This window comes from Macaca nemestrina, chromosome 4 (assembly GCF_043159975.1).
Source record: "Macaca nemestrina isolate mMacNem1 chromosome 4, mMacNem.hap1, whole genome shotgun sequence".
Classification (NCBI taxonomy): domain Eukaryota; kingdom Metazoa; phylum Chordata; class Mammalia; order Primates; family Cercopithecidae; genus Macaca; species Macaca nemestrina.
This window is the reverse complement of record NC_092128.1, coordinates 160,368,933-160,395,967: the sequence shown is the minus strand read 5'-3', so window position 1 is coordinate 160,395,967 and position 27,035 is coordinate 160,368,933. Positions and strand designations below refer to the sequence as shown.

Genomic DNA, 27,035 nt, shown 5'->3' with positions numbered 1-27,035 from the left:
GGGCGACAAAGTGGCGAGACTCCATCTCTAAATAAATAAATAAATAGATAAATAAATAAAATGAATAGGTTTGGCCTTAAAGAGTTCCTGAATGAGGCAGGAAGTGGATTGGTTATCTCATATTCATCGGGGTGCAGGCTCGGGTGCCCTGCTATTACGGTGCATTGCTGGGAGTGCTTGGGCATTTAATGACCACTGGGCCTCCGGTCTTCTCCCATCCTTCCCGACATGTGCCCAGTGTACATAGCTGGGCTTCTGGCCCAACATCACCAGCAGCAACCCAGTTTTCTCCAAAGCTGGCAGCTGTGGGAAGAACCCTTAATCATCTGATTGGAGCCTAAGAATCTGCCAAACCCTGACACTCCCTTTTCTGTGGGCTGGGTCCCGGCTATTAGTGAAGGTCTTAACCCAAACTAGAGAGAACCCCAGAGAAAAAGGTCCTTGCAAACAAGGAGTTATGCAAACAAAGGTTTTCAGCAGGGAGATAACATTTTTGGGTTTATGTTTCAGGAGGATGAATTATTAAAAAAGAAAATAGGGGAAAATGCAGCAAAGCATTTAGAAACTGCTGTCGTAGTTTAGGGAGAAAGACAGTGAAGGAAGAACTTCTCAAAGCAGCCACGGAGAGAATGGAGAGGAAGGGACTGGGAGCTTGGTCACCGATTAGAGGCAGACGGGACAAAGACAAAGATGGCACCGAGATATCTAGCTTTTATAAAGCAACATTTTAGCTAGATCAGCTATACTGCTTTTGCATCATTCATTACCTATATTTTAACCATACTCAAAATTGTCACTCATAGCGTAGCACTGTTGTTAACCAATGTCGCCGTGTGTCATGGCCCATCTCTAGAAAGCCCTGTAAGGAGAACAGCATCAAAAACCCTTCTTTTGGCTTAAACCAAGTTCCTCCACCACAGATGTCAAAAGTGCCTGCAAATGGTAAAGCAATCATTTAGCCACCAAAAGTAACACTATTATTTTCACTTCAAATAATCCCTTGAAATGCTATCTTATAAAAATAAAAACCATGAGGCCTAGTGCAGGGGCTCACGCCTATAATCCCAGCACTTTGGGAGGCTGAGGCGGGTGGATCACAGAGTCCGGAGTTCAAGACCATCCTGGCCAAGATAGTGAAACCCCATCTCTACTAAAAATACAAAAACTAGCTGGGCATGGTGGCAGGTGCTTGTAATCCCAGCTACTCTGAGAGTAGCTCAGAGTACTGAGGCTGAGGCAGGAGAATCGCTTCAATCTGGGAGGGGGAGGTTGCAGTGAGCTAAGATCACACCACTGTACTCCAGCCTGGGCGACAGAGTGAGACTTTGTCTCAGAAAAATAAACAAATAAAATAAAAAATAAAAACCATGAATACTTAGTTTATCTTTCAAGGTGAGACTCTTTTTCATTTCAGGATTGCTAATGTGAAAATAAAACTAAAAAACAATAGTAACAAGTCACTAATCTTTATGTTGCCTTTTATTTTTCACATGTGTATTTTTAGCTTTATTTAATAACTGTATTCCTAATTTCAATAGATGTGCATTACTTTGGTATTTAGCTTGGGAGAGTTTTCTTTTAGTAAAACTAATACAAATCACATTTTATTTTTGGAATGTTTATTTTTTCTGAGATTCTGAGAAATGTGCATAGACTTAAAAGAACAATTTAAAATTTATATTTACTTTTGGACCTTAGAAGTGTCATTCCATTTATAGAGGTTCCATCCTAAAACAACACATGAATATCCAAATGTCCAATTGTCATATCTTGATTCCCCGAAGGAGTATAGTTGCTTCCTTTCCTCTGCTTAAAGATGCCAAGTAGAACCAAAAGCAAAATTAAGCAGTAAACTTGCTGAAGTAAGATCCTTCGGCCGGGCGCGGTGGCTCAAGCCTGTAATCCCAGCACTTTGGGAGGCCGAGACGGGTGGATCACGAGGTCAGGAGATCGAGACCATCCTGGCTAACACGGTGAAACCCCATCTCTACTAAAAAATACAAAAAACTTGCCGGGCGAGGTGGCGGGCGCCTGTAGTCCCAGCTACTCAGGAGGCTGAGGCAGGAGAATGGCGTAAACCCGGGAGGTGGAGCTTGCAGTGAGCTGAGATCCAGCCACTGCACCCCAGCCTGGGCGACAGAGCAAGACTCCGTCTCAAAAAAAAAAAAAAAAAAAAAAAAGATCCTTCATTGCTACGTTGCCTAATGCCCAATTATAAATTAGAATACAACAAAACTGTCTCAGGTTTTCTTTGCAAAGAAACTTGACTCATATGCTGAGTCCACAACCTCCAAAATGCAAACTTGGCTTCCTGATGCACTGGCCAAAATCGCTGGAAAGGCACCCCAGACCAGTCAACTGAAACAATTCTTTCTTTACCAGGAATTTTATTTTTCCTGGTTTTCTTCATTTAACAAAATAATAAAATGATTGCTAACCTCCAATTTTCTTCTGTTCCACAAAAACTTTCCTACCACAGAGGAAGCTTTCGAAACATGCACTATATGAAATTATTTTCCTTCTGGTGAGTTCACTCAGCATAGCATGTGCAAGGAGGAGGAACAAAGAGCAGATAAATAATTGCTAATGAGTAAGAAGAAAACTCCTGGCCAGAGGAAGAAGAGTTGCCAGCTCCTCATTCTCTAGCACATCCCCTGCCAGTAACAATTGGTAGGCTGCGCCGTGATTTTCCACACTCAAGATTCAGAGGGGCTAACATTGTTCTGTTCTTCTTCCTTCAAATAAACCAGAGAGAAAATGAAAATAAATGAATAAATTAAGGAGCAGCAGGGGTGGCCTACTTCACTGCTGCCTGAACCTCTAACAAAGGAGCAAAAACCTCCTACACCTGCATGTAAGAACACAGCTCAAATGCAACAGGAATTTGGAACTGAAAGCCAGTTTCTGAGCAGTAAGTTTGGAATTGACTTAAGCCAAGAAAGTTAGCACAAGCTAGGACTTGAAGGGATATCTGAGCGTTAACAGAAAAGGGTCTTGATCCACACTCCAAGAGAGGGTTCCTGGACCTTGTGTAAGAAAGAATCCAGGGTAAGTCCATACAGTAAAGTGAAAGCAAGTTTACTAAGAAAGTAAGGGAATAAAAGAATGGCTACTTCATAGGGAGAGCAGCCCAGGCTGCTGGTTGCCTGTTTTTATGCTTATTTCTTGATTATATGCTGAAGAAGGAGTGGATTGTTCATGAGTTTTCCAGGAAAAGTCTGGGCAATTCCTGGAACTGAGGGTTCCCCCTTTAGACTGTCCTGACATTGCCTTGGCATTTGTAAACTGTCGTGCTGGTGGGTATGTCTTTTAGGATGTTGATACATTCTAATTAGTGTATAATGATCAATTAGCATATAATGAAAGTGACCAGAAGTCACTTTTGTCACCATCTTGGTTTTGGTGGGATTTGGCCCCTTCTTTACCACATGCTGTTTTATCAGCAAGGTCTTTGTTACCTGTATCTTGTGCTGACCTCCTATCTCATCCTGTGATTAAGAGTGCCTTAACCTCCTGGGAATGCACCCCAGCAGGTCTCAGCCTTATTTTACCCAGCCGCCATTCAAGATGGAGTTACTCTGGTTCAAATGCCCCTGACATGAGGACTTGACATCTCGCTGCTTGGTCTTCTCCCCAGCTGGTGCTTAAGAGAAGAGATGGTAGGCATGTTAACCCAGCCATCACTCATACTATTCTGTACCTGCTAAAGTGACCTGAACCCAGAGCTCTAACTCTGCATTCCAGCTGAGAAGATCAGGCAAGACAGAGACCCAGGAGCTCAGTTCCAGAGCCTCAAATTCATCCTCATGTCTTTGTGATTATAACCCGTGAGTTGGGGATTTAAAATAATAAGTTGGACCAGAATTTTAAAAAGTCAAATACATCGACTGCAGGAACAAACTAGCAAAACTGAGAGGGCCCACAGATCCTCTGAAGAAAGCAGACTGCTCCTGCAGGACCCAGGAGACACCCCAAATACTGTGAGTGTCCCAACCGTAGAAGTAGGAAAGAGAGACCCGCCTCTCCCAGACACACACACCCACTGGAGAAGCTGAAGGTCTGTTTGCAGGAGAAGTTTTCGACTTTACCTGGAGCCGAGTCCAGTTAGAGAGCCGAGTGAAATATGGGGGGTAGATGAAACAGCAGAAAGGCCCTGGGAGCTCGCTGGGTCCCCAAGCAGCCCATTCCTGCCTGGGACCACACATCAGGAGGGTGACCAGAGGAGCAGGGGGTAAAACTCTACAGGGAGAAGGAGTTCTCTAGCTGAACTTTGTAACAATTTTAACAGGGTAAGAAGCCTCCGGGCAAGAACTCGGGAGGGCGTGAATCAGGCATGCTGACTTCACAGGCCCGGGAAGAACTAAAGCATGTTTCTTTCCTGGCTGGGAGGTGGATAGCCTTAGGCAAATTTTCAAGCCCATCTCACCCTCCTCTTGGAAACAGATTCCAGGCTGTTGGCCACGGCATGGTGGGAGTAGACCAGCCCTTCGGTTTGCATGGGAGCTGGGTGAGGTCTGTGACTGCTGGCTTTCCCCCACTTCCCTGACAACCTGCATGACTCAGCAGAGGCAGCCATAATCCTCCTAGGTACACAAGTCCAGTGACCTGGGAACCTCAACCCTAGCCCCCACAGGAGCTGCAGCAAGACCTGCCCATGGAGAGTCTGAGCTCAGACACACCCAGCCCTACCCACCTGGTGGTCCTTGCCTATCCACCCTGGTAGTGCAAGAGAACGGGCACATAACCTTGGCAGTTCTAGGGTCACACCCACTGCCAGTCCCTCCCCACACTACTGCCGCTGATGCTTTCTGGAAAGCACCATCTCCTGGCAGGAGGTCAAACAGCACAAAAATAGAGCATTAAACCACCAACGCTAAGGACCCTCACAGAGCCCATTGCACCCTCTGCCACTTCCACCCGAAAAGGTGCTGCTATCCATGGCTGAGAGACCCATAAATGGTTCACATCACAGGACTCTGTGCAGACAACCCCCAGTACCAGCCTAGAGCTGGGTAAACTCACTGGGTGGCTAGATCCAGAAAAGAGACAACAATCACTGCAGTTCAGCTCACAGGAAGCCATATCTATAGGAAAAGGGAGACAGTACTACATCAAGAGAACACCCCAAAGGACAAAAGAATCTGAACAACAGCCTTTATCCCTTGACCTTCCCGCTGACAGAGTCTACCCAAATGAGAAGGAACCAGAAAACCAGTCCTGGTAATATGACAAAACAAGGCTCTTTGACACCCCCAAAAAATCATACTAGTTCACTAGCAATGGATCCAAACCAAGAAGAAATCCCTGATTTACCTGAAAAAAGAATTCAGAAGGTTAGTTATTAAGCTAATCAGGAAGGAACCAGAGAAAGGTGAAGCCCGGTGCAAAGAAATCCAAAAAACAATACAAGAAGTGAAGGGAGAAATATTCATGGATATAGATAGCTTAAAGAAAAACAATCAAAAATTCAGGAAACTTTGGACACACTTTTAGAAATCTCAAATGCTCTGCAAAGTCACAGCAATAGAATTGAACAAGTAGAAGAAAGAAATTCAGAGCTCAAACCCAAGGACTTTGAATTAACCCAATCCAATAAAGACAAATAAAAAAGAATAAGAAAATATAAACACAGCCTCCAAGAAGTCTAGGATTATGTTAAACAACCAAACATTTGCAGTGAGTTGAGATCGTGCCATAGCACTCCAGCCTGGGCAACAAGAGTGAAACTCTGTCTCAAAAAAACAAAACAAAACAAACAAAAAAACAACCGAACCTAAGAATTGGTGTACCTGAGGAAGAAGAGAATTTTAAAATCCTGGAAAATACATTTGAGGGAATAATTGAAGAAAACTTCACTGGCCTTGTGAGAGACCTAGAGAGCCAAATACAAGAAGCACAAAGGACATCTGGGAAATTCATTGCAAAAAGATCTTTTCCTAGTCACATTGTCATCAGGTTATCCAAAGTTAAGACAAAGGAAAGAATCTTAAGAGCCATAAGACAGAAGCACCAAGTAACCTACAAAGGAACACCCATCAGATTAACAGCAGCTTTCTCAGCAGAAACCCTACAAGTTAGAAGGGATTGGGGACATATCTTCAGCCTCCTCAAACAAAACAATTATGAGCCAAGAATTTTGTATGCAGTGAAACTAAGTATCATATATGAAGGAAAAATACAGTCTTTTTCAGACAAACATATGTAGAGAATTTGCCACTTCTAAGCTACCACTACAAGAACTGCTTAAAGAGCTCTAAATCTTGAAACAAATCCTGGAAACACATCAAAATAGAACCTCTTTACAACATAAATCACACAGGACCTATAAAACAAAAATACAAGTTAAAAAGCAAAAAAAAAAAAAAAAAAAAAACACAAAAAACACAAAAAACAAAAAACAAAAAAACCCACCAAAGTACACAGGCAACAAAGAGCATGATGAAAGCAATGGTACCTCACATTTCAATACTAACATTGAATGTAAATGGCCTAAATGCTCCAATTAAAAGATAGATAACCACAGAATGGATAAGAACTCACCAACCATCTACTGCCTTGAAGAGACTCAACTAACACATAAAAACTCACATAAGCTTAAAGTAAAGGGGTGTAAAAAGGCATTTCATGCAAATGGACACCAAAAGCAAGCAGGGGTAGCTATTCATACATCAGACAAAACAAATTTTAAAGCAACAGCAGTTAAAAGAGACAAAGAGGTACAAGGCCTTGTCCAATGAGAAGATATCACAATCCTAAACATATATGCACCTAACACTGGAGGTCTCAGATTTATAAAACAATTACTAATAGACCTAAGAGATGAGATAGACAGCAACATAATAATAGTGGGGGACTTCAATACTCCATGGACAGCACTAGACAGGCCATCAAGACATAAATTCAACAAAGAAACAATGGACTTAAACTGTATCTTGGAACAAATGGACTTAACAGATATATACAGAACATTTCATCCAACAGCCACAGAATACACATTCTATTCAACAGCACATGGAAATTTCTCCAAGATAGACAATATGATAGGCCATAAAATGAGCCTCAAAAAATTTAAGAAAATCAAAATTATATCAAGCACTCTCTCAGACCACAGTGGAATATAACCGGGAATCAATTCCAAAAGGAATCTTCAAAACCATGCAAATACGTGGAAATTAAATAACTGGCTCCTCAATGAGCATTGGGTCAAAAACAAAATCAAGATGGAAATTTAAAAATTATTCAAACTGAGTGACAATAATGACACCATCTATCAAAACCTCTGGGATACAGCAAAGGCAGTGCTAAGAGGAAACCTCATAGTCATAAATGCCTACATCAAAAAGTCTGAAAGATCACAAATAGACAATCTATGGTTACATCTCAAGGAACTAGAGAAACAAGAACAAACCAAATCCAGCAGAAGAGAGGAAATAACCAAGGTCAGAGCAGAACTAAATGAAATTGAAACAAAAAGACAAGACAGAAGATAAATGAAACAAACAGCAGCTTCTTCGAGATATAAGTAAAATTGATAGACCATTATCAAGATTAACCACGAAAAGAAGAAAGAAAATTCAAATAACCTCACTAAGAAAGAAAACAGGAGACATTACAACTGACACCACTGAAATACAAAAGATCATTCAAGGCTACTATGAACATCCTTATGCACATAAACTGGAAAACCTAGATTAGATGGATAAACTCCTTGAAAATTCCTTGAAAACTCCTTGAAAAACTCCTCCTAGCTTAAATCAGGAAGAATTAGATAACCTGAACAGACCAATAACAAGCAGTGAGATTGAAATTGTAATTTAAAATTTACCTACAAAAAAAAAAGTCCAGGTCCAGATGGAATCACAGCAGAATTCTACCAGACATTCAAAGAAGAATTGATACCAGTCCTATTGACACTATTCCACAAGACAGAGAAAGAAGGAACCATCCCTAATTCATTCTGTGAAGCCAGTATTACCCTAATACCAAAATCAGGGAAGGACATAACCAGAAAACTACAAACCAATATTTTGAAGAACATAGATACTAAAATCCTTAACAAAATACTAGCTAATTGAATCCAACAACATATCAAAAAGATAATCCATCATGATTGAGTGGGTTTCATACCAGGAATGCAGAATGCATTTATTGACATATGCAAGTCAATAAATGTGACTTGCATTTAATATATGCAAGTCAATAAATTGTGACATACGCAAGTCAATAAATGTCAGTAAAAGCCATCTGTGAAAAACCTACAGTCGACATAATACTGAATGGGGAAAAGTTGTGAGCATTTCCTCTGAGCATGGGAACAAGACAAGGATGTCCACTCTTACCATTCCTCTTCAACATAGTACTGGAAGTCCTAGTCAGAGCAATCAGACAACAGAAAGAAATAAAGGGCATCCGAACAGATAAAAAGGCAGTCAAACTGTCACTGTTTGCTGACGATATGACTGTTTACCTTGAAAACCCTAAGGACTACTCCAGAAAGCTCCTAGAACTGATAGAAGAATTCAGCAAAGTTTCCGGATACAAGATTAATGTATACAAATAAGTACCTTTTCTAAACACCAACAGGGACCAAGCAGAGAATCAAATCAAGAACTCTACCCCTTTTACAATAGCTGCAAAACAAACAAACAAACACACAAACAAAAAACTTAGGAATATACCTAACAAAAGAGCCAAAAGACATCTACAAGGAAAACAAAAAAACACTACTGAAAGAAAATATAAATGGCACAAACAAATGGAACCACAACTCATGCTCATGGATGGGTAGAATCAATATTGTCTGAAAATGACCATACTGTCAAAAGCAATCTACAAATTCAATACAATCCCCTTTGAAACACCACCATCTTTCTTCACAGAATTAGAAAAAACAATTCTAAAATTCATATGGAACCAAAAAAGAGCCCACATAGCTAAAGCAAGGCTAAGCAAAAAGAACATATCTGGAGGCATCACACTACCTGATTTCAAACCCAAACCCAGCAAATAGGAAATAACCAAGATCAAAGTAGAACTCATACTGTAAGGCCACAGTCACCAAAACAGCATGATACTGGTATAAAAATAGGCACATAGACCAATGGAAAAGATTAGAGAATCCAGAAATAAACCCAATACTTTCAGCCAACTGATCTTCAACAAAGCAAACCAAAACATAAAGTGGGGAAAGGACACCCTTTTCAACCAATGGTGCTGGGATAATTGGCTAGACACATGTAGGAGCATGAAACTGGATCCTCATCTCTCACCTTATACAAAAATCAACTCAAGATGGATTGAGGACTTAAACCTAAGACCTGAAACTATAAAAATTCTACAAGATAACATTGGAAAAACCCTTCTAGACATTGGCTTAGGCAAGAATTTCATGACCAAGAACCCAAAAGTAAATGGAGCAAAAACGAAGATAAATAGCTGGGACCTAATTAAACTAAAGAGCTTTTGCACAGCAAAAGAATAGTCAGCAGAGTAAACAAAGTGGGAGAAAATCTTCGCAATCTACACATCTGACAGAGGACTAATATCCAGAATCTACAATGAATCAAACAAATCAGTAAGAAAAAAACTAACAATCCCATCAAAAACTGGGCAAAGGATATGAATAGATAATTGTCAAAAGAAGATATACAAAATGGCCAACAAACATATGGAAAAATGCTCAACATCACTAATGATCAGGGAAATGCAAATCAAAACCACAATGTGATACCACCTTACTCTTGCAAGAATGGCCATAATCAAAACATCAAAACACAGTAGATGTTGGCATGGATATGATGAACAGAGAACACTTCTACACTGCTGGTGGGAATGGAAACTAGTACAGCCACTATGGAAAACAATGTGGAAATTCCTTAAAGAACTAAAAGTAGAACTACCATTTGATCCAGCATTCCCACTACTATCCAGAGGCAAAGAAGTCATTATTCAGAAAAGATACTTGCACATGCATGTTTATAGCAGCACAATTCACAATTGCAAAAATCATGGAACCAATCCAAATGCCCATCAATCAATGAGTGGATAAAGAAAATGTGGTGTATATATACATTGGAATACTACCCAGGCATAAAAAGGAATGAATTAACAGCATTTGCAGTTACCTGTATGAGTTGAAGACTATTATTCTAAGTGAAGTAACTCAGGAATGGAAAACCAAACATCATATGTTCTCACTGATATGTGAGAGTTAAGCTATGAGGACACAAAGGCATAAAAATAATACAATGGACTCTGGGGACTTAGGGGGAAGAGTTAGAGGGGGACGAGGGATAAAAGACTACAAATATGGTACAGTGTATACTGCTCAGGTGATGGGTGCACCAAAATCTCACAAATCAACACTCAACAACTTACCCATGTAACCAAATACCACCTGTACTCCAATAACTTGTTGGAAAAAAAGAGTTTAAATAAATAAATAAATAAAATAAAAAGTCTAAAAAATAAATAAATAAACCCAGAATTCTCAGGAAATTCAGGAAGAAATGTTTCAATGGAGCAAAGCTAAAATAATACATTTTCTTCAAAGGCTCTCATTTTTAGTAAAATTCTGTGTATTGCTGAGTGAAGCAAATCCAGTTATATTGTTTCCAGGAAAAAGAGGACAAGGGTGTGAAAGAGATAAAGCATGTATACTTGAAGTCCACACAGAGTCACATTCTCAGATTTTCAATCCTTACCCTAGGGGCAAACATTGGCTTCACGTCTTGGGGATGGTAATTGAAACCTTAAAATAGTACATCATCAGCTCAGGGACAAATGACTAATACATGGCAGGGTGTAGCTTTGAACTCAGCATAGTGAAGGAAATCAAAATATTTTAACACAAATATATTTTGTTGACATATTTTGAGATGGCTGTTACAGAGACAGTAAACAGAAGTTGTCCTGCAAAGCTGTCTTTTGTGAGGAAGATTCACATCTGTAGAGAATCTGCATTGATGCATGCAGGCCCTTTCTTGTCTGGATCTAGGAAAGATAAACTGAGAATCTGACACCTTTAAAGGTCTGAAAGAAACATTTATCATCTATTCAATCTGAGGTCTGCTAATAACAAGACCACCGTTGCTAACCAGGCCTTCTCTTCTCTCCTTCTTGGAGGGCTGCCAGCTGTGAATTTTCACCTACATAACAAGACCACCTTTGCTAGCCAGGCATCCTCTTCTCTCCCTCTTGTAGCCTGTCTTATCACCATAACGTGATTTACCACCATAACTTTTTATTGGCCATGCTCTGAGTCTCTATCCTTTCTGTACTTCAGGATGGTATATAAGCTTCTGCACCCCATTAGGGACTGGAACTGGCTTTCAATTCCAAGTTCCGATTGCAGTTCAGCTTTGTCCTTGCATGCGCTCTGTGGTTCTCCCCTGTGTGCACATTAATAAGTCTGTATGCCTTTTGTGAGTTGATTTTTCACCAAACCTTCAGAGGGTGAAAGAGTTTCTCCTTGGCCCTGACAATGGTCAAACTCAAACCCAGGTTTTATCCTTTGTCCTTTTCATTCCTAAATACCAGTCCCTGGGCTGGTGTCATAAAAATGCCTGGCTCACACACAGGCTCCAGAAAATCCAATTCAGTGTTCGGAGTAAAATCTGGGAAGCCGTGTGTGTGTGTGTGTGTGTGTGTGTGTGTGTGTGTGTGTGTGTGTGTGTTTTTAAGTGTATATCAAAAAATAAAATTTGAAGGTTCCCCAACCAACAGAATGGACCCCTCCTCTCAGCCAAGGGCATTTCAAAATTCACCTGAAAAAACTAGTTCAGGCCATGATGGGATGGGGGAGCTGGACATGCCTCATTATACCCTCCTCCATTTTAGAATTAGTGACAGAACAGACTCTTTAAGTCTGATAAGAAATATTTACAATCTATTCTCTGAAGGCTGTTACCAGGAGGCTTCATCTGTATGATAAAACCTTGGTTTCTACAACCCCTTATTGTAACCCAGACCTTTCTTTCTATTGATAATAACTCTTTCAACCAATTGCCAATCAGAAAATCTTTAAGTCCACATATAACCTGGAAGGTCTTCTGCTTCAAGCTGTCCCACCTTTCCGGACCAAACCAATATACATCTTACATGTATTCATTGATGTCTCATGTCTCCCAAAAATGTGTAAAACCAAGCTGTACCCCAACCACCTTGGCTGCATGTTCTCAAAATCTGAAGGCTGTGTCAGAGGCCATTGGTCACTCATATTTACGTGAGAATAAATCTCTTCAAATATTTTACATGTTTCCCTCTTTTCGTCAATGAAAGTCTCCTTGACGTTTTTCTGCAGCCATACTTGGGCACCATTGCAGTATATGCTCTTTCAAGCCTTTTTCCCCCCAGCAATTAATTAGTTGATTTCATGGAAACCTTTTTTTTTTTTTGAGACGGAGTCTCGCTCTGCCGCCCAGGCTGGAGTGCAATGGCCGGATCTCAGCTCACTGCAAGCTCCGCCTCCCGGGTTCACGCCATTCTCCTGCCTCAGCCTCCCGAGTAGTTGGAACTACAGGCGCCCGCCACCTCGCCCGGCTAATTTTTTGTATTTTTAGTAGAGACGGGGTTTCACCGTGTTAGCCAGGATGGTCTCGATCTCCTGACCTCGTGATCCGCCCATCTCGGCCTCCCAAAGTGCTGGGATTACAGGCTTGAGCCACCGCGCCCGGCCGATTTCATGGAAACCTTAGCTCATCTTCCAAATCAAAGTAGAATGCATGTGTCACTCTTAGAAAATTTGTTCTTTCTATGATGACATAAGTTTTCAAAATATTTACATTTCCAGTAGTCCTTTAGAAATGTCTGTGAGGTGTAATTTATGGGATGTTTCCTTACATTCAGAAAATGAGGGTGCTTTCTTGGAGCCAATTTGTCACCCACAATGGTCTTGCTGCAAAACCCTACTGTTTCCTGCAAGATTCATGCATTTCCTTACTTCTCGATGGCTCAAAATGCCAGGGCTTCTGAGGCTCAGGACAGACTCCCCAGATCATACATTTTTAGATTTACTTCACTTTCGGGACTTACATATTTTAGGCATGAGGGTGTGCATGTGTTTCAACCAATCTTCTAAAATATGCTTTTTCCTAAGACAATTTTTGCCTCTTGTTAAGACTCTGTTGAACATCTCTTGGGACCCGAGGTGGAGATTTTTATATCTTGCTGCTCTCCAGTTATAGGTTATTTGTGTCGTTATGTCCAAGTCTCAAGTTTATTTCTCCTTCTCATTTACTCCTTTACTATGAAGGGGTCCACAACTAGATTAAAATGGGGTTTAACGAACTACAACCCAGGAGCCCATTCTAGCCTGGCATCTATTTTTGTTAACTAGTTTTATTGGAACACAATGACATCCATTCATTTGCTTGTCTCTGACTGTTTTTATACTACAGTGGCAAAAAGGAGTAGCCAGAAGTAGACAGAGACCAGATGTCCTGCAAAGCTAGAAGTATTTATTATCTGGCTCTTTAAAGGAAAAGTTGCCAATCCCTGGACTAATGGAACATTCCTAGTGAAAATATTGTATAGGTTTTCTTTTAATAGGGAAACATCACATTACTTCTAGCATCACTCCAAACTGCATGTGCTATGAGGATTTTGCAGTTTGCCTATGTTTCTTTATTTTTTATCCTTATCTTCAGGCCACAACATACAAAGAACCTAATTTTCAGATTGCACTCATTATTAAAAAGACAACTTAGGGCCTAAAAATTAATGGACAGACTTGTTTATAAATGCCTTTTTTTTTTTTTTTTGAGATGGAGTCTCGCTCTGTTGCCCAGGCTGGAGTGCAGTGGCACGATCTCGGCTCACTGCAAGCTCCGCCTCCCGGGTTCACGCCATTCTCCTGCCTCAGCCTCCTAAGTAGCTGTGCTTACAGGTGCCTGCCACCATGCCTGGCTAATTTTTGTATTTTAGTAGAGATGGGGTTTCACCATGTTGGCCAGGATGGTCTCATCTGCTGACCTCATGATCCACCCGCCTGGGCCTCCCAAAGTGCTGGGATTACAGGTTTGAGCAACCATGCCCAGTCAGATGGCATTCATTAATATACAATGAATCACCTAGTTACATGTGTAAGGGGAAGCGTCAGGAAGAATTGTCTGAATCTCTATTCGTTTGCCCCAATTCTCTGCCATAATTTATCATGTTAACCTTAATCTTGTTAACCTTTCTCCTGTCTGCTAAAGTGAACCCACATCTCACCTATTTGTAACTTGTTGTGCTATATTGCTGTACATTGCTGATAAAAAAAGAAAACCATTTTTTCTTTTAATCTTTGCCAACCTTTCTTGATAATTAGTGATGGTACAAAGTATGTATCTAATACAATATTAACCCAGGAAAATATATTTTTAGAGACAAATCTTATTTTTTTCGATGAAAGTAAAAAGCAGCGTGCTTTATTTACTAACTGGTAAGACCTTATTACTTTTCTCAAATACCACGAAAGTTACTAAAGAAAAGCTTTCTGATTTGATATTTTAATGATCGCAGAAAAGTAAACTGGGTGGGATCCAACATCACCTTGTCTTTCATTGAACACTCTTTGCAGTCAAGTTACTGATATTCAACAGTACCAGTTTGCCCTCTTGTGGTGTATTGCAGTTACTGTTCTTTTCTACCCCTAAGAAGTTTTGTATAGACCCGTTAAATTTTATGTAACTCATTGTACAAGAGACCAGTCTATCTTACATTTCATCTGTGATTAATTCATATAGAACAATAATCACTAATATATGCTGGAACTTTCAGAACGAACTTCTAAAATTACTCTAGACCATAATGAAATATGATTATCACTGTTTGACACCCATCCTGAATTCCCAAGAACAGTAATAAATCTGCCATCCACTTTTGGTCCATAGGACTACTTTGTAAGACAAAAAGTCTAAAATCATCATATTCTTGCATATCAGGTGTTATAAAGAACTTCTACCTATTCTGCTTTCCAACTCAGAGATATGAATACATACATACGTGTAAATATTTTTATCAAAGGACACATGAACATTCTAAGCAGGAGAATAAAAAGTTATTCTATTCAAAAGAATTATTTCATTTTTGTAAAAGTAAAATCTAAACCACAGTTTCTGGTTGCTTCCATTCAAGGGGAGCTTTGGAAACCCATTCTGACTCCTTGACCTTGTGAATTCATTGGTTTAGGGGAAAGTACAAGGCTCATGGATCAAAGACCAGTGATCCAAAGACTAGTGATCTCATGGATCAAAGACCAGTGATCCAAAGACCAGTGATCTCATGGATCAAACACCAGCACCAAAGACCAGTTTCATGGAAGATAATTTTTCCATAGAGCAGTTGTCTCCAACCTTTTTGGCACCAAAGACCAGTTTCATGGAAGATAATTTTTCCATGGACCGGGGTGGGGGGATGGTTTCAAGATTATTCAAGTGCATTACATTTATTGTGCACTTTATTTCTATTAGGATTACATTGTAATATATAATGAAATAATTATACAACTCACCATCATGTAGAATCAGTGGGAGCTCTGAGCTTGTTTTCCTGCAACTAGACAGTCCCATCTGGGGGTGATGGGAGGCAGTGACAGATCATCAGGCATTAGATTCTCAAAAGGAGTGTGCAACCCAGATTCACTGCATGTGCAGTTCACAATAGGGTTTGCAATCCGATGAGAATCTAATGCTGCTGCTGGTCTGACAGGAGGCAGAGGTCAGGTGGTCGTGCTCATTCACCCACTGCTCACCTCCTGCGGTGTGGACTGTCTCCTAATAGGCTACAGACCAGTACCAGTCCCTGGCCCAGTGGTTGGGGACACCTGGTGTACCATATATGTTGGCACTTGTGAGACCAATTACATGTAATATCTCCTCCACATATATCAGGAATGAATTTCCCTTTTGTTACATATTTTCTCTTTTTTATATTTATACTTTTCCCTCTCTCCATGATACCCACTATGAGTTCAGATTCTGGAGTCCAGACAGCTTCGGCTTTTTTTTTTTTTTTTTTTTTTTGAGATGGAGTCTCGCTCTGTCGACCAGGCTGGAGTGCAGTAGCACGATCTCGGCTCACTGCAAGCTCTGCCTCCCGGGTTCACGCCATTCTCCTGCCTCAGCCTCCTGAGTAGCTGGGGCTATAGGTGCCTGCCACCATGACCGGCTATTTTTATTTATTTTTATTTTTAGTAGAGACGGGGTTTCACTGTGTTAGCCAGGATGGTCTTGATCTCCTGACCTCGGAATCCGCCTGCTTCGGCCTCCCAAAGTGCTGGGATTACAGGCGTAAGCCACCGAGCACGGCCCACTTACTTTCTTACTGGGGATTTCTTGTGCAAATTGCTTTAATGCACTCACCGGAGATTCCTTGTCTGTGTCGGCGGAGGATTACCCAGGTGCTGAGGCAAGAGACTGAAGGCACGAACTGTTTCAGTATAATAAAGAAAATAGAATAAGAATAGTTATAATACAAATTAGATATAGAGATGATCATGGACAATTATCAATCATTACTATAAACATTACTAATCATTAGCTTTTAATATTACTCTTTGTTGCATTACTAATATAACCGAGGAATAACCGGCGGGTATAGGGTCAGGTGCTGAAGGGGCATTGTGAGAAGTGACCTAGAAGGTAAGAGGTGAGCCCTCTGTCACGCCCGCATAAGGGCCACTTGAGGGCTCCTTGGTCAAGCGGTAACGCCAGTGTCTGGAAAGGCACCTCTTACCAAGCAGACCGCGGAACGGAGTCTCCTTTCCTTGGAGGAGTCAGGGAACACTCTGCTCCACCAGCTTCTTGTGGAAGGCTGGATATTATCCAGGCCTGCCCGCAGTCATCGGGAGGCCTAAACCCCCAATAATGAGCTACTCGGGAGGCTGAGCCAGAAGAATCGCAGCACAGTGGTGCTGTGCTTCAATGGTCACTCTCCTTGTCCACTTACATGTTCCTCCCGTACTCCTGGTTCCTCTTTGAAGTTCGTAGTAGATAGGGGTAGCAGAAATAGTGACAGTCTTAAAGTCTTTGAACTTTCTTATAAGTGCAGAGAAGAAAACACGGATGTAGGCTGCCTTCTCTCTCTCTGCTTTGACTACCTAAGAGGGAAGGGCCCCCTGCCCTGTGATCACGTGACTTGCTTCAACTTGTCGATCACTTAGAAGATTCACCTGCCCCCTTGTCTTGTATGCAATAAATATCAGCGCGCCCAGCTGTTCGGGGCCACGACCAGTCTCTGCGTCTTGATGGTAGTGGTCCTGGGGCCCAGCTGTTTTCTCTTTATCACTTTGTCTTGTGTCTTTATTTATTACAATCTCTCATCTCTGCACACAAGGAGAACACTCGCTAAGTCCCGTAGGGCTGGACTCTATATATCTGTAATATGGAAATATTAATAGTGGCAAGCCCACATAGCTGCCACGAGGACTTCATACAATAATAAAGGTAAGGTGCTTAGCATGAGCCTGGAGATAAAGGAAGAGTTTAACAAATGTTACAATCAGTGTTACTTTCTGATTTCTGAATCTAACACTTTATTTTTGTCATATCTATCTCTCCTTTCCTTTTTTCACTGTCTGCTTTTCTAGCGTACTTTTGGTTTGCCTTTATGAATTTTTTGTTTGTGTTTGCCTTTGCTTCATGACAATGAAAAAGTTAGATTTTAAAGTATGGGTTCTTATTTCAGGACCCTGCATTTGAATGGATTTATTGCTATTTCTAACACAGAAAACTGCATTGTAGGACTGTTCTCAGACGAGACTATCAGTCTGCTATTTCTCATGGCCCAATAATGAGATGCAGATGAACTGGCGAGAAAGAGAATTTTTATTTCTGCAACCGTTTACAAGGAGAAGGCCTGGAAATTATCACCAGACCAACTCCAAATTACAAAGTTTTCCAGCGCTTATATACCTTGTAAGCTATATGTGTGTGTGTAAGTGTGCATTAATCTAAAGACACACGTGATTAACTTCCTTTTTCCCTTTTTTTTTTTTTTTTTTGAGGCACAGTCTCACTCTGTCACCCAGGCAGGGATGCAGTGGTGAAATCTTGGCTCAATGCAATCTCCACCTCCCGGGTTCAAGCGATTCTCCTGGCTCAGCCACCCAAGTAGCTGGGATTACAGGCACCTGCCACCACACCCTGCTGATTTTTGTATTTTTAGTAGAGACGGGGGGTGGGGGGAGTTTCACTATGTTGGCCAGACTGGTCTTGAACTCATGACCTCAGGCGATCCACCTGCCTCGGCCTCCCAAAGTTCTGAGATTACAGGCTTGAGTCACCACGCCCGGCTGTGATTAACTTGTTTTAATCTATAACTGAGGTCTGAGTCCTGAGACCTTCCCCTGAAGCCTCAATAAATTTACTTGAGCTAAATGGGTCCAGGTGCTGGGGTGATTACCCTTAGCTTGTCTCCTGCTAAATCATGGAGGTTTGGGGATTTCCTTCAGACCCCCAATAAATTTGTTTGTGAAGTCTGGGGAGTTTCTTCAGACTCCCAATAAAACTTGTTTAATCCTAAGTGGGTCCTGTTAAGGATTCCTTCGTTATTTTATTATGCTTTAAGGTTCAAGAAAAGCCTAGGCAAAACTCTTGGTGGGCTTTTGTTACATTCCAGTCTTCGTATAAGGGCACTGGCTTTTAATACTTAGCCGCTTAGCTAGTGCTGAAACAGGTGTTACGGAAGCCTGCGTTAGTGAGACTGGCTTGCCACAGGACCAATACCTAGAAATAGTGGAGTATTTTTGTGCTACTCAGGTATGTCTTTTTGGACACCCTTTTATTGGAGAGCTGAAAGAGAAGGCTACCATCTTTGGACACCCTTTTACTGAAAGAGAAGACTACTGATAAGATATTTTTAAAGTATATATAGGGCCGGGCGCGGTGGCTCAAGCCTGTAATCCCAGCACTTTGGGAGGCCGAGACGGGCGGATCACAAGGTCAGGAGATCGAGACCATCCTGGCTAACATGGTGAAACCCCGTCTCTACTAAAAAAATACAAAAAACTAGCCGGGCGAGGTGGCAGGCGCCTGTAGTCCCAGCTACTAGGGAGGCTGAGGCAGGAGAATGGCATGAACCCGGGAGGTGGAGCTTGCAGTGAGCTGAGATCCGGCCACTGCACTCCAGCTTGGGTGACAGAGCGAGACTCCGTCTCAAAAAAAAAAAAAAAAAAAAAAAAAAAGTATATATATGTAAGTATACTTACATGATGTATATATTAGGTTTAGTGCAAAAGTAATTGTGGTTTTGCATTAAAGTGATGCAAAAACTGCAATGACTTTTGCAGCAACCTAGTAAGTACTTACTCTGTTTTTTCGGAGGTCAGAAGAGTCTTTTCATTGGGAAGTTTCTAATGCAAGCTAATTTTGTGAGGAGAAACTCTCACATCATGTATCTGCCCATTTTAGAGGAAGGATAAGCATTAAATATGGTACAACATCAGTGGATGGAACAGAAGCCACAACTAGTTGAGGGTATTTCCTTGTCTGCAGCTCCATCAAGCATTAAGAGAGACTTTCTAGGCCAGCTCCAGATGAAAAGTGCTTATTTCAGAATCTTTATTTTGGGGGGTCTGTGCCATTATGTCAAGATTCTAACATTCAAAATTGGAGCCTAAAAATTCTTGGTTCTTCTTGTACAATTTATACTTGGAGGAGTTTCAGTCTACCCTTTAGATGGAACCAAGCCCAAAATCTGCTGTGGTTGTGGGGGAGATGTTTTTTAAGCAGGTAACTCCAGATAATATTTAATAAATAGATTTTTGCCTATTCCTTCCCTGGTCGCCACGATTGTTGTCTGTTACCTAGGAATTAAACGTTGAGTGGCAAGGTAGGATCACTATAGTAACTGGAAGGGCATTGGAGCAATGAGAATGTGGGAAGATGTTAAATTTAGATCAGAGTGAGTATATGTCACATTATCAATCCTATTCCTGTAGGAGCTAATTTTCTTCAACAGATCTTCCTTATACAACACATAAAAGGCTCTTTTCTCTCCTTTGTGTCAACTGTCAAAACTGTTCAAATTAGCAAGCTTGATGTTTTTGCTGTTTTCAGAAATAATTATTTTGTTTCTCTTTTTTCAAAATGTAACTTAGAATAATCATGTTCCTATGCTATTTAGCTCTTGCTGAATGATAAATAGTACAAATGTCTACTGTCTTCTGGAAACGTACTTTCAAAGAATTCTTTTTGTATTTTTTTAATGTCAGAAATACACCATCTGACCTGCATTCTGACTTTGCTGTGAATCATTTTAAGTTGGAATGTTTTTGAATTTTAGTACATTTCGTGGCATTAACTTTCCTACCCACAAACAAAGAGCCTAAAAACTACCCAGATGAGGTCAAACAGTTGATGGTATTTATATTTTTCTAGGAGTCAGAAAGAAAAATATAATCCTACAAAGTTAAATGCCTTTCAAGGAAAAAAAGTGACCATGTGGCTGGATGTTTGACATGAAAGACAGAAAAATCTTCTGTCTGTGTTTAGTGTTCCTAAACGTCAGGCAGTCTTCTTTATTTTTTTGCTTTTTTCTCTTTCCCCTGGCTCTCTGAATTATAATTAGGGACCTGGTGAACAGATCTGACCTTCACTTGTGCTTGTTTTTATTAACATATAAAGTCTAATGGAGGACTGTTCTGCTTCTTCACAAATGATTGATTCTACTTCTCTGGTGTTCCTGACACAAATCTGTGGGGTGTTGCCAATTGTCTTACAAACTGTAAACCCCCGAAGGCAAACTGCATTCCAAGCAGTGCAAACCACACATTCCTAGTTACAAACTTGCTTCATCCATCGCCTATTGTTGTCTAAAAATAACCAAAGCTCATGACCCAGCTTTTTACTAAGACTTTCAAAGCAGTTGACCATCCTTGGATGGTGTCTCTAGGAGAGACGGGTGAAGGACAGAAAGACCATACTTTCTTTCCAACCAGATCCCTTTGATAAAGCAGGAGATTCACTAAGGAGTGGATAAGGGTAGTGTTTCCATGTTTCAATACGACGAGCTAGATACAGTTCATAACAATCTAAATATATTACTATCTCCCTCTGTTTTATCCAGAAAGCTCAAGGAGATTGAGAGACAGTTCATTACCAAAAAAGAAACAATCCTACTAGTAACTGATCCAAACACACAAAGAGTTCAGAGGAGTCTAGAGGCAAAGCATTCAACTCACTGCCTGACATTCCTTACAGAGTCTGTCTTTGGTGGGCACCAGGAAGTCTCTTCTGCAGTCTCCCTTCTCTCCCTGTCTCCTCAACAATGGAACAGAAGCTTCAACTACTTGAGGGTAATTCCTTGTCTACAGCTTCGTCAAGCATTAAGAGTGACTTGCAGCCCGGGCGCGGTGGCTCAAGCCTGTAATCCCAGCACTTTGGGAGGCCGAGACGGGTGGATCACGAGGTCAGGAGATCGAGACCATCCTGGTGAACATGGTGAGACCCCGTCTCTACTAAAAAATACAAAAAACTAGCCGGGCGAGGTGGCGGCGCCTGTAGTCCCAGCTACTCAGGAGGCTGAGGCAGGAGAATGGCGCAAACCCGGGAGGCGGAGCTTGCAGTGAGCTGAGATCCGGCCACTGCACTCCAGCCTGGGTGACAGAGCCAGACTCAGTCTCAAAACAAACAAAAAAAAAAAAGTGACTTGCTAGGCCAGCTCCAGCTGAGAAGTGCCTGTTTTAGAACCGTCTCCTCTCCCTGGGCTCTGGCTCCATCTTGCAGGTGGAGGGAGCAGTAAGATCCTTGAGGTCCTGAGGACTGTTTTTCCCGGACAGCTCAACCTTCATTGTGCTTGGATTTTCCCTCCTAAGAAGAAGCTTAGACATTTTAGAATCTTCTGATTAGAGCATTTAAGATAAAGATGAATGCTTTTTCTTAAGACATTGACCACTGCTGATAGCATAATATATTGATTCATTTGTTTGTTCGTTTTTGAGACAGAGTCTTGCTTGTCACCTGGACTGGAGTGCAGTGGTGCAATCATGCCTTTACTGCAGTCTCCAACTTCTGAGCTCAAGTGATCCTCCCACCTCAGGCTTCCAAATAGCTGGGACTACAGGTGTGTGGCACCACACTCAGCTCATTTTTTAAATTTTTTCATAGAGACAGGGTCTGCCCAGGCTGGTCTCAAATTCCTAGGGCTCAAGTGATCCTTCTGCCTTGGCCTCCCAAAGTGCTGGGATTACAGGCATGAGCCACCATGCCTGACCAACATATTTAATGTATTTAAAATTTCTTTTCCTTACATCTGTATTATAAAACTCTCTTCACAGAGGTATAGAAGAAAGAAAGAAATCAGAAAAAAAAGATATCCACTCAAAAACTCCAAATATTAATTTGTGCCTTCTTTGAACCACTAGAATTGTAGCACATGCTGGGGCACCAAAATGAATAATTCATAGCCATAATCTCAGCGTCTATGAATTCAGAATTTAACTGGGGATAGGGATGGGGTAGCAAACAGGCACATAAAAAAAATTAATGGTGTCATAGTCCTATGAGAACTTTCATCTAGATATGAACACAGCGTTGTGTTAGCTCTGAGGAAGGCACCATTCCCTGGGAGAGCATGGGCAAGTGGGAGTCAGGCACAAGAACACAAAGGAAAGTACACATCTTGATTAATTTTCCTGGGACTTAGCCTCCTGAGAGCCGATTGCAACGTGGACCTGTGCCATTTTACACAGTGGGTTCTCATTCCACACCTGGTGCTTAACTACTGGGAAACCGACACAGTGACAGAATGTCAAAAGTGAAGAGGACTGGAGGAAAAGGTGGCGCGGGTTTGAACACAGCCATGGTGCTCAGGCCGCTGTGCAGTGCGTTCATTTTCTAGGGCTGCCATAGCAAGGTGTCACAGAGTGGCTTAAACAACACAATTTTATTGCCTTTTAGTTCTGGAGGCTAGAAGTCTAAGAGTTCAACATGATTGGTTCCTTTGGAGGCCCCTCTCTCCTTGGCTTGTAGATGGTTGTTGTAGGGGCAAAATGGTATAATACCTCTTCCTCACCCATCACAAAGGTCACTGCCAATACTCCTAAACAAAAGATAGGTTAGCAAGAGAAAAGTCTAACAAATGTATTTAATCAGTGTTCTATGTGACATGGAAGTTTTCAGAAATGAAGACCCAGGCTGACTGTGGTGGCTCACACCTGTAATCCCACCACTTTGAGAGGCTGAGGTGGGCAGATCACTTGAGGTCAGGAGTTCGAGATCAGCCTGACCAACACGGTGAAGCCCTGTCTCTACTAAAAATACAAATATGACCCATGTGTGATGGCGGGCACCTGTAATCTCAGCTACTTGGAGGGCTGAGGCAGGAGAATTGCCTGAATCTGGGAGGCAGAGGTTGCAGTGAGCCGAGATAGCACCACTGCACTCCAGCCTGGGCAACAGAGAGAGACTCTGTCTCAGAAAAAAAAAAAAAAAGAAATGAAGACCTAGAGAACCTGTGTATAAACCTGTGTATTTGTATGCTTAGGTTCAGTGAAGAATAGAAATGTGATTGGACAAACATGGTATGCTCTAATGGTAATTAACTGAGGAGGCAACTTAGCGAGGCCTGTTTGTTCAAATTCTTTTTGGCCTCTCTGTGTAGCATTCCTTTCTCCGGGTACAGGTCAGGACACCTGTCACATGAAAGTCTTCAAAGGAAAAGTGACAGAGTCAGAGAGTGACATTTTTAGGTTTTACAGCTTGCTTTGGGGGGAGGAGTTCTAGTTTCTATGACCTGCCTTGGAGGGAAAAGGAGAGAGAGAGAGAAAGGAAGGTAAGAAGTCAGAGAGACGTTGCTTCTGAGCCCTCCCTCTCTCTTTCAGTTCAAAGTACTCAACATGCCAAGGGCCATACTTTGCAGTATTGTGTCCTGAGCCCCACCACTGTTGTCTTGTAATGTCTTCACATGGCCTTTCCTTTGTGGATGTCTGTGTCCTAATTTCTTCTAAGGAGGACAGCAGTCATATTGGATTCAGGTCCAACCCTATGACCTTGCTTTACCTTAATCCTCTCTTGACAAGTCCTGTCTCCAAACACAGTCAAATTCTGAGGTACTAAGTGTTACAATTTCAACATATACATTGAGAGAGGGGGGACAAAATTTAGCCCAAAATATATGGTCTTAAAACATTGGGGAAAGTATGGTTAAGGAAGTTCCAGCTATAAATTGCTCCTTTGGGAGAAAGAGAGAGAGAGAAAAAAAATTCCTGATTTTCTTGGAGTTTTGAAGAAGGCCTAAGATTAGATGGGGATGACCAACAGGTTTGAACTTAAGTGCTATCTGCCATAGATTGGTTGGAGCAGCCTGGAGCTCTGCATTAGGGAGTCAGGAGGAGAGAAGAGAACAAATTGGTTGTCATCTTGTAGGATGACACTTTCCTCCATGTCCATTGGGAAAAATAAACTTAGGAAATAAAATCAACAAAGGCTATTCTGCCATACATATAACGTGGAATCAAAACTTCCACTATTTATTATTCTACCACCATTTTTGTAACCATTACCAGTTATTGATTTCCTACTAGTTCAGTCCAGCAGAGAAGTTAAGGGCATGGGCCCTAGAGTTAGACAACTTTGTGTTTGGGTTCCAGATCTACTACTTTCAATGTGACCTTGAGCAATTCAACTTCTCTGAGCCTCGTTTTCTTATCTAAAAATATGGAAATATTTTGTCTAGGTGCGGTGGCTCACGCCTGTAATCCCAGCACTTTGGGAGGCCAAGGTGGGTGGATCATGAGGTCAGGAGTTCGAGACCAGCCTGGCCAACATAGTTAAACCCTGTCTCTACTAAAAGTACAAAAAATTAGCCAGGTGTGGTGGCGGGCACCTGTAATCCCAGCTACTCGGGAGGCTGAGGTAGGAGAATCGCTTGAACCTGGGAAGTGAAGGTTGCAGTGAGGTGAGATCGTGCCATTGCACTCCAGCCTGGGCAACAGTATAAGACTCTGTCTCAAAAAAAAAAGTTGTTATTTTATTTAAAATGACTATTCTCAGAGGTATGACTGAGCAGTTGCTCAAGTGATGTTAATCTTCTGATAGAATTCTAGAATAGTCTCTTCCTTCCCCATGTCCAAACATGACTGAAAATAAATTTTTGTATCCAAAAAACGTTGGAAATAATGACTGTGCCTTCCTCAGATTGCTCTAGTGAGAATTATATGAGATAAGAAATGTAAAAATCATTATCGTTTCTATTACTATTTTCCAAGGACTCTACATAGTGGGTGTTTTATGATTGTTATCTATTTTATTTTCTATAACAATCCTATGAAGGTTTTTGTTTTTGTTTTTGTAGACGGAGGGGGGGTCTTGTTATGTTTGTTGCCCACGCTGGTCTCAAACTCCTGGCCTCAAGTAATCCTCCCACCTTGGCCTCCCAAAGTGCTGGGAGTATAGACATGAGCCACTGCACCCAGTTGAGGCATATATCATTAGCCCCAGCATTCTACCTACCTTTCCTATCACTGAGGATGATTTCCACAGAGACATTCATTAAGAGCTTTACACTCTGAAACTGGTAGAAAGGGTAGCTTCACAATCATGTCCATCCTCTCTTCTTTGGAGGGTGCATTTTACCCTGTGAATAGCTGCTCTCCTGGCACAGTTCCTATGACAACCTCTCCCTGGGATATCTGTCTGCTCTCCCCAGACATCCATAGTACCCATGGTTCTTCTTGTTAATCGAAAAAAAAAAAAATTACATGCAATTATAAGCAAAGGGCTACCTTTTGTTAATGGGGAATCTCTAAAAGAGCCATGATGCTATAACAATCAAGACAGTAAATTATTTCAAACTGTTTTATTTAAATGTTACAAAGCCCCATATATGCTCATGCCCTCCAACACAATAATTGGTGGCTTGCACAATGGAATCTCAGGTATTAGGCAGCTATAACTGATATAATGTAAAGTAGAGGTACAGTCATTTTGATGTTGGGGACTTCTTAAAATGTTCTTTTTGATGTTTCTCTTGATTTTTTCATGTGTTGTAATTCGCTTCACAATACTATGGTATGTAAACATTGGGAACTCTGTGTGTGGCAATTAACTCGAATTTGTACCCTAGGGATCAATTAGCACATGAAGTAACCTAATAGAATTAACACCCTAAGAATTGGCCAAGTGGGGCCGGGCTGTAATCCCAGCACTTTGGGAGGCTGAGGTGGACAGACTACCTGAGGTCAGGAGTTTGAGAGCAGCCTGGCAAACACGGCGAAACCCCGTCTCTACTAAAATACAGAAATTAGCCGGGCATGGTGGCAGGTGCCTGTAATCTCAGCTACTCGGGAGGCTGAGGCTGGAGAATCACTTGAACCCAGGAGGCGAAGGTTGCAGTGAGTCGAGAATGGGTCATTGCACTCCAGCCTGGACAACAAGAGCGGAACTCCATCACAAAAAAAAAAAAAAAGAAGAAGAATTGGCCAGGTGGCATTAAAAAGTATTTGTATAAAGTCAACATACAGAAGGTTTATTATTTAACGTGTTAGAATTTTTCATTGGTGAAATTAGTGGGGTTTAAGTTGTGTGACTGTTGGAAGTTAGACATCTCCATATTTGCAGGAGTTACATATAAATAAATACCTGTCTGGGCTAGTCGTTCATACCAAAGGGCAGCTTCTAGATTGAAGGCCCTGGTGGCCGTGTGCTCCTTCTCTTAGCAGACAATCCTGTCACCAGATCTGACCAAAAGTGCTGCCCTTTCATTCATCAGAACCTACCTGCCTCCATCGTGCAGAAATCCTTTCATGAAGGGGATGTTCAAGGGTTGAGAGTGAAAACATTCCAAGTCTCCACTGGCTGTAAAATTGTGTTGTGCCTGCTTGCAAGCAAATATTTGTTTGCTTAGAACAATATGGTCTGAAATAGCATTTGGTACATTAACATGAACATCTCCCCAGCTGGCAGATGAGATGAACTCTCTGTGGCTAAGATGAGACCCTCCAGAGAATTAAGCAGCCATAACAGAGAAAAGGGTTTGGTCATGTACCCCTACCTTGTTAACTACCGATAGATGCAGGAGACAGAGAAGGGGATTTGCCCAGGATCTTGCCTGGG

At 41.5% G+C, this 27,035-nt stretch overlaps 1 long non-coding RNA gene across 2 annotated transcripts in view; it reads right to left on the bottom strand.

The window, feature by feature from the left end:
* LOC105483475 (uncharacterized) overlaps nt 1-18,803 on the bottom strand; it is a 74,624-nt gene extending 55,821 nt beyond the window's left edge. For both annotated transcript variants that reach the window (XR_011622716.1, XR_011622717.1), the window contains exons 1-2: nt 16,930-18,803; nt 16,344-16,410 (exon numbers count right to left, since the gene is read on the bottom strand). This is a non-coding gene — a long non-coding RNA (uncharacterized lncRNA). The remainder of the gene's footprint in view (nt 1-16,343; nt 16,411-16,929) is intronic.
* Between the last annotated feature and the right edge of the window lie 8,232 nt (nt 18,804-27,035).